The sequence below is a fragment of the Dendropsophus ebraccatus genome, chromosome 4 (assembly GCF_027789765.1).
Source record: "Dendropsophus ebraccatus isolate aDenEbr1 chromosome 4, aDenEbr1.pat, whole genome shotgun sequence".
Lineage (NCBI taxonomy): Eukaryota > Metazoa > Chordata > Amphibia > Anura > Hylidae > Dendropsophus > Dendropsophus ebraccatus.
Genome location: NC_091457.1, coordinates 166,432,732 through 166,442,886, shown reverse-complemented (window position 1 = coordinate 166,442,886; position 10,155 = coordinate 166,432,732). Strand labels below are relative to the sequence as shown.

General features: G+C 45.1%; 1 long non-coding RNA gene across 1 annotated transcript; it reads left to right on the top strand.

Moving 5' to 3' along the window:
• Positions 1-5,438: 5,438 nt before the first annotated feature.
• Positions 5,439-9,218, top strand: LOC138789105 (uncharacterized). The gene is made up of 2 exons (XR_011362699.1): positions 5,439-6,623; positions 6,679-9,218. It is a non-coding gene; the product is annotated as an uncharacterized lncRNA (long non-coding RNA).
• The last annotated feature ends 937 nt before the right edge of the window (positions 9,219-10,155 follow it).

Below are 10,155 nucleotides of genomic sequence, written 5' to 3'. Positions count from 1 at the left end.
AAAGAACCCATAAATTAGTCAGCCCCTCTATGAGCTGAATATTGGTCAGCCAGGAAGGAGCTGAGTAGAGCTCGGTCAGCCTCACTCTTGAGCTGAGCATTAGTCAGCTGAGTGCAGAGAGCTTGGAAAAAAAAAAAAAAAAAGTACTGGTCAGCCCTTGTCGAGCTGAGTATTAGTCAGCCGTCGAGGAGCTGCGTGTGTGGTTAGAGTCCACCAAGTACTGGTCAGCCCTTGTCGAGCTGAGTATTAGCCAGCCGTCGAGGAGCTGCGTGTGTGGTTAGAGTCCACCAAGTACTGGTCAGCCCTTGTCGAGCTGAGTATTAGTCAGCCGTCGAGGAGCTGCGTGTGTGTTTAGAGTCCACTAAGTCTTGAAAAATGGGTAATTCTAATGTTACAGGTGGTAGCGTAACAGCTTCCCAATTGATGGAGGACAGAGAAGGTAAAGATGCAGTTAAAAAGTTAAAATCGTTCATGCAAGCCTTAGGGATGCCAGGAGGTGGTAACTGAAAGAAGAATTGTGGAAAGAGATTGCAGGAAAAGAGAGGTTGGTTGAAGGATAATAATCGTCTAGAACAAGCAGAATTATGGTGGAAAATATCTTTAGAAGTGACTGATGGAAAGTTGAAAGAAATTGAGAAACATGGACAGTTTTTATATGAGAAGATGTCTGAAAACAAAGAGTGTGTTAGCTCTTCAGCACAGGGTGGGGCAGCCCCCACCACCGTGTGTAATGCTCTTTCGACAGGAACTCCCTCCATCATGCAAAACATTCCAATCCAAAATCCCCTCTATTCCCCAACTTCAATTCCAAATGGTATACTTTCTATGGTGCATACTGCTCCACCCCCATATGGTGGGGGTTGGGAGTGTAGTTGTAGACATAGGAATCCTGACTGGAGAGAGACTTGTTGTAAATGTACTACACCCAAAAGTTGGCTAAGTCCTGTTATAACAGCCAGTATTGGCCTTTACCCTATCGTATGTGCAAATAATTCTTCCCAATTATATGTACCACCAAAACCAAGTATGCCTACTATAGCTGCACCTATAATGACAACGGGAGGTGCCTCTGATGCACCCCTTGAATATAGTAATCCACCATCACTTCTACCCTATTCAGATAGAGGTGCACCACAGTAACAGGAAAGTGCAGCAATGGTTTTGGAAGATAGAGATTTTAGGTCCCATAGAACATCTGCGCCAAACAAATCTAGATCAAATCCTTTTCGGCGCACATCCCAACAACCAAGTTATGGGATTGGCCCCCTTAGGGGACCAAATGATTATCCTGCTGAGCCTGCCTATTGCCATTGGTCCCCTGGTGAGATGCTAGCAATAATGAGCAGAATTCCTAATCCAGAGGAGTTGGGTAAGGGCCCTATTCCACAGTAACGATAATCGGCCGGATCGGCCCCATTTGGCCGATTATCGTTCGGTGAAATAGAAAGAACGATCAGCCGATGATCGTGTCATCGGCTGATCGTTCATTTAGGGCCAGACCTAAAATCATCGTTCCCCCACCGCGCATCGCTACGGTTGAATAGCGGTGCGCGACGGGCGACCGACGATTTGAGAAGAAACAGCAGCATCATCATACATTACCTGGCTGCAGGGCTTCTTCTCCGCGCTGTCTTCATCCCCGGGTCCCGCGCGCTGTATCTTCTGAATGGCCGGTCAGCTGACGGAGCGCTCAGCCAATCACAGGCCGGGAACGCCGCGGCCTGTGATTGGCTGAGTGTGGCCTGTCAGCTGACTGGCCATTCAGAAGATAGAGCGCGGGGGACCCGGGGAGGAGACGGAGCGGAGGACAAGCCCTGCAGCCAGGTAATGTATGATGCTGCAAGGGCAGCAAGGACATCGGTAACAATGTCCTTGCAGCCCTCGCTCGACGATCATCGGGCTGTGGAATAGGCCCAGTAAACGAGCGGCGATCTAGCAGATCGCCGCTCGTTTACATTGTTGATCGGGCCCTCCTCGGCCCGTGGAATAGGACCCTTAGACTCACTGAGTGGGGGAGGAAGAGGCTAGCAGATCAGTCAGCCTCCTTGTCTGATATGCAACAAGACAAGACAGAGTGGAGAAGTTTTCTACTAGACTGCAGCAGATATGGATGGATTTAGGCTTTGAAAATACCTCATTGATGCATGGTAGAATTTTGACTGCTGCTTTTGTAGAGGGTCTTAGAGAAAACATTCGTAAAGGTTTGGTATTGGCTAGACCTGAGTGGAGGTCTCTACAACCTCCTATTCTGTTGAAAGTTGCTAAAGGAGTGGAAGTAGAATTCACCAGAAGACCTAGAGCGGGTGTGGCTGCTTATCAGCTCCACCCAGAAGAGGGAAAGGGAGGAATATTTCCACGCAGGGGTAGGTGTTTAAACTGTGGCACATATGGACATTTTAGGCCTGAGTGTCGTGCACCTCTCCGCCCCAGAGAGAAGGAAACAAATGGACGCTCTCAGCAAATGGAACGCCCATAGGGAGTTACCAATGCAGAGTCAAATGCTGTGTCTCTATTATCTATGCAAGTCTTTCAGACTCTATTGCACTATTGAGTCTCTTGGCCACGCCTCAGCTGTCCTCACTCAAGCAAGGGAAGGCAAACAACGTCCTGTGGCCTATTACTCTGCCAGACTTGACCCAGTAGCTAGAGGAGCTCAGTCTTGTGTCCGTGCTGTTGCAGCTGTACACCTCATGCTTGATAAAAGCTCTGACATTGTACTGAACTACCCTGTTACAGTACTTGCCCCACATGACATCACTGCCATTCTAACACAAGTGCAGCCCAAGCACCTCTCCACTGCCCGGCACCTTAGACTTTAATGTGCACTCCTTATGCCACCAAATGTCACCAAAGGTGCACAACTCTGAACCCGGCTACTCTGCTACCTCTGGAGGGGGGAGGGAGTAGTAGTAGTAGTCACCTAGCACAGTATCTTCCTGACTCAGAGGAGTCACATGACTGTCTCCAATTAATGTCCCAAGAGACGGCAGGGTTTGATCATGTGGTAGACACCCCCCCTAGAAAACCCAGAAATGGAGCTCTTTGTGGATGGATCGCGGTATGGTGTCCAGGGAAAATTTTATACTGGATACGCAGTTGTTACCCAACATGAAATCGTCAAGGCAGAACCCCTGCCTCCTCATATGTCTGCACAAGAGGCCGAACTTAAAGGGAACCATTCACCCCGTGGCCCCCGGCAGAAACTGACATACAGTGACATCATAAAGGTCAATATACTTACCACATCGCTCCCGGTCCCGTCCCGAATCCCGTTGTTGACACGGAGAAATCGGCGATTCTTCTTCTCGCGCCCATTATGGTAATGAGCGCCGCCGGGCCCAAAGTCCAGCCTTCTCCCCGCCTCCGACTCTTGATTGACGCCGGGTCCTCTTCCTCCTCGTCTTCTTTCTTCTCGCCGGATCCCGCGCAGGCGCCGTGACAGTCGTTTTCGGCGCATGCGCAGTTCACAATTGAAGCCGCTCCGCAGCTTCACTGCTTACTGCGCGTGCGCCGATTGCCTCGAACACGTATCCTGTTTACCGCGCAGGCGCAGAGAGGTGATGAGACCATCGCAACGGCGCCTGCCCGGGAATTCGTCAGAAGACTGAAGACGTCAATCAAGTTCCAGGAGGCGTGGATGGGCGGCGACGAGAAGGGGACCTCATGAATAAGTTGGACTCGTCCGTCGTTTCCTATGGACGTTGGACTCATCTCAGCTCATTACCATAATGGGCGGGAGAAGAAGAATCAGCGATTTCTCAGTGTCAACAACGGGATCCGGGACGGGACCGGAAGCGATGTGGTAAGTATATTGACCTTTATGTCACTGTATGTCAGTTTCTGCCGGGGGCCACGGGGTGAATGGTTCCCTTTAAGGCTTTGAAAGAGGCCTGCAGATATGCAGAGGGAAAAACTGCAAACATATTCACTGATTCCAGATATGGGTTTGGGATTGCCCATGATTATGGTCCCATCTGGAAGGCTAGATACTTTCTCACAGCAACTGGCAAGCCAATTAAAAATAGTAAGGGTGTAAAGGTCCTACTGGATGCTTTGCTGTTGCCAAAGAAGGTGGCCATTGTTAAGATCAAGGGCCATTCTTCAGATAAAACCCCTGAAGCTAAAGCGAACCATTGGGCTGATCAGGCAGCAAAGGCTGCTGCACAAAATCCCAGACATGACCCTGCAGGGATTGCAGCAGTACAACAAGACATTTCCCTGCCAGTTGATTTTGAAATGCTTAAAACATTGCAATCTCAAGCCAGTAAGGAAGAAAAGTCTGGGTGGGAAAAGAAAGGAGCTAAGATGAACCCTGAGGGAGCATGGGAAATAAAAAGGAAATTGTGTTTACCCCGTGCCCTGTTTCCTACCGCAGCTCAGGCCACCCATGGTAACACCCACTTGTGAAAGACTGCAATGTCTGATCTGGTGAATAAATATTGGCATGCCCCAGGATTTAGTGTTGCAGCAGCCAAGTTTACCCAAGCTTGTATGATTTGTGCCCATCACAATGTAGGAAAGACTGTAAAAACACCTTTGAGACAGACCCCCAGGCCCAATTTCCCCTTCCAAAGACAAATCGACTTCATCCAACTACCCAAAGTTGGGACCCTTGAATATGTACTAGTGTGTGTAGACCTATTCTCGGGATGGCCAGAGGCATATCCAGTGGCCAAAGCCACTGCGAAATCTGTTGCCAAGAAATTTATTAACGAGATAATTTGTCATTATGGGGTCCCAGAGACAATTGAAAGTGACCGTGGTACATATTTCACAGGGGAGGTCATGAAGGAAATCATGGGGGCCCTGGGCGTTGAGCAAGCCTTCCATACAGCCTACCATCCACAAAGTAGCGGTAGAGTAGAAAGACTGAATGGAACTATCAAATCTAAGCTGCAGAAAGCTATGGCTGAGCTGAAAAAGCCATGGACAGAGTGCCTACCCCTAGCACTCTTCTCCATTCGGTATACCCCTAACCGAAGGACAGGCCTCAGCCGTTATGAAATTTTCTTTGGAAATGCCCCTAGGCTAGGGCTTTATTTTCCACAACAACTCCAGATGCAGCATAGTAACCTTACTGACTATATTATCTGTCTCAAAAAAAAGATTATCTAACATATATTCCCAAGTGTTTGCTTCTCTTCCAGATCCAGACAGCATAGAGGCGACCCACTCTCTACAGCCAGGAGATTGGGTAGTGGTGAAAAAGCACGTCCGAAAAACTCTAGAACCACGGTTTGAAATAGTTGGGGATATACTCCAACAGGAGCCACCTCTAGAGTTAACAAAGGGGAAAACCTATTGCAGAGAATGACACTCATAAAAGCAATCCCATACCTGCAGGTATGATAGATGTAATCCTCTGTTCCTATTGATAAGGCCAGCGATGCGATTTTACCTACCTGCACCGTACCTGTATTACTACATATATATATATAGGCCTCTTGCTCAGAAGCTCCAGCATATTAGAGAGTCCCTGATAGGGTTAACTTATAGTTGGACCATTTCTTACCTTGGAAAACTTCTGATATGGACACTAGAAAGAATGTTTTGTCTCAAGAACTATTTCCCTCAGAGACATGTTTATCAGCGTTCAAGGCCATTCTCAGAGGAAAGCTGCCTGTCTGTTACAGTGGGAATAATGTGAAAGTATCATTGCAGAGAATGTATTGTTTTAACCTTTTTGAATAATAAAAATGAATACTAATATAGATGCCATTGCGCATGACTGAATATCTAAATCACTAGCACCGCCTCATCTATGTCTTATTAGCATTTGTTACCACCCTATATTTTATCTGTCTATAAAATGTGATGACCATAATAAAACTTGGGCCATTTTCTCCAGGCTTATAATCATGATACATTGTCTTATCTGTGTCCATGACGTATAAGTAACGAGTGGGAACACTGCAGGATTCCAACTCTAGATATAATTAAAAAACCATCCTTTACCTGGGTTTTTGGCTTCTCTCCATAGAGAGAGGTCAACATATAAATTTAACCTTAACATTTGGCGCCCTTGGCAGGGACTCAGCCGCTTGCAAACTAGAACGCAGACTGACGGGATGTGGTGATTTATCCGTCATCGGACGCGCAGATATAACTGGCCAGGTAAGAAAGACTTTCCTTTCTTACGTACTATCTGCGCCTCAGGGGAACGGATCTAATCAGATTCCCGTCACCTGTGTTCTCTATATGTTTGTAAAGCTGAGTCTATTTGTTAGACAAAGAACTCTGTAACCCAGGATAGGACAAGGTTAAAGTGCTGCATTGCCGTCGCAAACTGTGGTGTGATTGAGATAAGCTGTTGCTGTATTTATGCTGAATTAAGGAAAGGGATTGCCGAACTTATTCACTTCTGCGTCCTTACGGGGAGGCTGTGATTAATTCTTAACCCTTGTAATACAGCATGGCATCGAGAACAGCTGCGAGGTCACAGACAGCAGGCACATAACTTTTGGAGTGAACGGGTTCCTGATAAGTGATATCTGTCTCGAGCAGCGGGAACAATACTTGTATTGATCCCATTATTTGTGCTTGTACTGTGGTAGAGAGCAGGTCAGAAGATCTGTGACTTACCCCCTTGCCCCCTAGGAGGAATTAGCAACGAGGGACAGTAGGTTGCTGTAGTGCGTCGCCATAGTGTGTCACTGTGACGGCTGGGCCTATAGCAAGGTTGCTGTAGTGCGTCGCCATAGTGTGTCACTGTGACGGCTGGGCCTATAGCGGCTGTGCTTGTTAAAACCTAAGGTTTAGGTTTCGTTCCCCAATACGCTACCTAGGGATTAGCTGAGCAAGGATGAGACAGTTATTCTCTAAAAAAAGGGATCACCAGTCTCCACAAGAAGTTTATGTGAAGCTGATGTGAAGCTAAGGAAGATAGCGATGGGCATGTAAAGATGCAGTGCAAGATCTAGAACAGATCTTTAGGAGGCTTGATATGAAGGCAGATACATGCCTTAGCCCCACCAGCCTCTGGCTCTCTGACCAACACTTGGGAAACCCCTTACACTCCTGTGCACACTTATTTTTGCCTTGTGGGTAGGTAACCAGACCTACATGTAACATGCAGGGCAAATGGGTCCTTGAAATTTCCAGGAATCTTAGGGGTTAATCGAAGTACTATCCCTAAGGGGGAATCAAGTATTAGAGTTCTAAGAGAGGAGGGTGTGGAGTAGATAGATGAGAGCCAGAGGGTCAGACAGAAGGAAAACATTTAGGATAATGGGTGGGAAGCACAGGTCCAGCTGGGTGGACATGTCATGTGCCGGTGACCAACAATATCTAGATAAGACAGAATATTGTAGTGTGTGTGGCAGACCCAAGCCACATCATTATGTTACACCATTGTACCCAGTTTATATCTGTATACAAACCCCAGATCCTGCGAAAAGCCAACCTACGTCCAATGGTGGCGTATAGACCCTTTGTTCTGCAGGAATCTTCCCCTTGGTCGGCTGTTGAAGTAGTTACTTTGATTTAAAGTGCCCCTTACCTGATTGTAAGACCAATGCCTTTGTGGAGGTGGGCAGCCTAACCTCAAATAGTGTATATTGCCATGTAAGTGTCTAAGTACAAAGCCACGTACTCAGACAAGGAGAACAGTCCAGCTCATTGCTAGATACAGTACTGAGAGAGCTGAAGAGGTTAATTAATGCTGCGTAGTGAAGCAGCATACAAAGTACATAATGTGTGTTATTTGTTATGTTTTGTACAAGGTCATCAACCAGCTCTGAGGGCTGCAGATCACATGCAAGCAGCATTAGGGAAAGAAAGAATCAGAGCTGTTAGTGTAATGTAATGTACGCTCCTACATTATACTGTATTTCAGCCAGTTTTACTAAGCTGGTGTTCCCCTCTAGAAGTATGTTACGTGTTACAAAATGTTGATCATTTTCTGTTGTCCCGACCGTGGAACATTTGCTTATTTGTGTACGCCACTTTTCTGTAATCAGCCCTCAAAGATGGCGACGGAAAGCCAACCACTCCCCATATCATCTACGTCTGTATTATAATTGTGACGTCTCAAAACCATGCCCTAAGCCAACACCCCTATATCCGGTTATCTAGTCCGGTGGCCATTTTAACTCCTGGCATTTCTGTCCTCCGCCCATACTGCTTAGTGTCACTGAGGGGGCGGGCACAGGACTCTCCGATAGAGTCTAACAACTGTTTTGCACATTTATTAATGAATGTTATTACCTGATGGTGAAGAAAGTTAGACAAAGGTTTGTTGAAAGGAAAAGTATAGAGATTGTTTGAAGGAATCAGGTCTAGTAGACCTATTATTGTATAAGATTGTTATACGGAAGTGTCAGTAGGAGTCAGAGAGAAAAAGTACGTTTTATTAGGAATGTCAAGAGAAAGTGATAATTGGTAAAGATCAAACGCAGAATTTTGTGCACTTATTAAGAACCCAATGGTATAAGGAGCCTGTAGTAACTTATTACTGTAACTTACACATTTATTTAAAAAGTATATATATGTATCCCAATATATATTGTAAGCAGATTTTCTTTAAGTGTGTGTCCCCAACGTATGATATTTCAAAGAAGAAGTAGTTTACTACAGTAAAATATATATATTTCTATGTAACTTTATTTAACAAGTGTTTATATATATATATGTGTACATATGTGTACACATCTATCCTAATAAGTTCTACGCAAATTGTTTTTTTTCCTACTAAGTTATAAGTATGTGTGCCACTGTCCAAGGTTACAGTCTGGTGCATAAGAGCACAGCGCTGATATCTTCTGTAACTTCAAGGATGTTAGAAAAAAAAAAAAAAAACTTCCAAGAAGTTTTAACTCTTGTATCTATGATTTTACTGCTCACTGCTCAAGGTTAGAAGTGAAGCTCAGAGCGTTCTGCTTACTGATAAGAGCAGCGTATTGAAGGAATATTCATTTCAGCGAATTCATTAAATTTTTTTAATGTTTTTATTTTTAGGGGTAACAGTTTTGTGATGATTATAGCAAACTTAGCTCATGAATATATATATGTACTTTTATCCCTAGTAAAAACCAAACCCATGTCCATGGCTCCAGTCTGCACTCCTTATGCCCCCCCAATATATATATATTTTGTGTTAAGTGCATTGAATCCAGCATCTCTGTTGCCTCTTGATGTAGATTCAAATGGGGGAGGGGATAGAGGTGAATGGAAATGGGAGCAGCCCATTTTGATGGAGTAGCCAATTTTGATGTTTTAAATTTTTTTAAACACCGTACAAATTTTTTATTTTTGAATAAGGATGTTTTTATTACTTATTGTGTTTGATATTTTAAATTGTGAAAGATGAAAATGTAATTGAAAGCCCAAATATTAATGAAAGTTTAAAAGTTTTTTATTGTAGATTATCTCAGACTTTTCAAAGATGGATGACACAAGACGCAAGGATATATGGTGACCGCCATGCAGAGTGACGTTCCACTGCAGAAACCGCTCCTGCCATAAGCTGGAGGTGAGGACAATCACTGAGACATGTAAGATGGTTGAGGGTAACTGTGCAGATGTCTATATGAAGCCCACCATTATGGGTTAATTGGCAAATTAGAGATTTGTTTGGTCCCTGGGCTTACCAAAAACACTTGTTAAAAAAAAAAAAAAAAAAAAAAAAAACTGTTCAAAGAAGAAGAAATGTGCCATAGAGCGGCTGACGCAACGTTCACGCTGACAAACCCTGATGCCAAAAAGGGTGATGGATGATGGATAAAGCTGGTGATGCGGTGGTTTCTGTGCTCTTCCCAAGGTAACAGTGTACAAAGCGTACAAGGGAATGGGGAGATGTTTCCAGTCTCTTCCTGAGGTAACCGTACATAGTGGAGGGGGAGATGTGGATCTGTTTGTTTTTAAGTCTTTTCCAGAAACAATCAGCAACAAGCTGTGAGACCAGCGGATGGAGAAGAGGTACTGGGTAAAGATGGCAGTCAGACAGTAAGTAACTGTGTTTGCCGCCTGCCTTGTATCCCACTGTAAGTTATCTGAGAAAACCAGCAGAAGGAAGCCATGTGTAATGTGGTGTAGTATCCTCACATTGGGCGGCCCAGGGGACAACAAATATAGCAGAGAGGGTTGTGTACGGCTGTATTATCTACACCTGTCATAACCTACTGTAAGTAACACCGTAAAGTGCCTGTCTGCATAGTC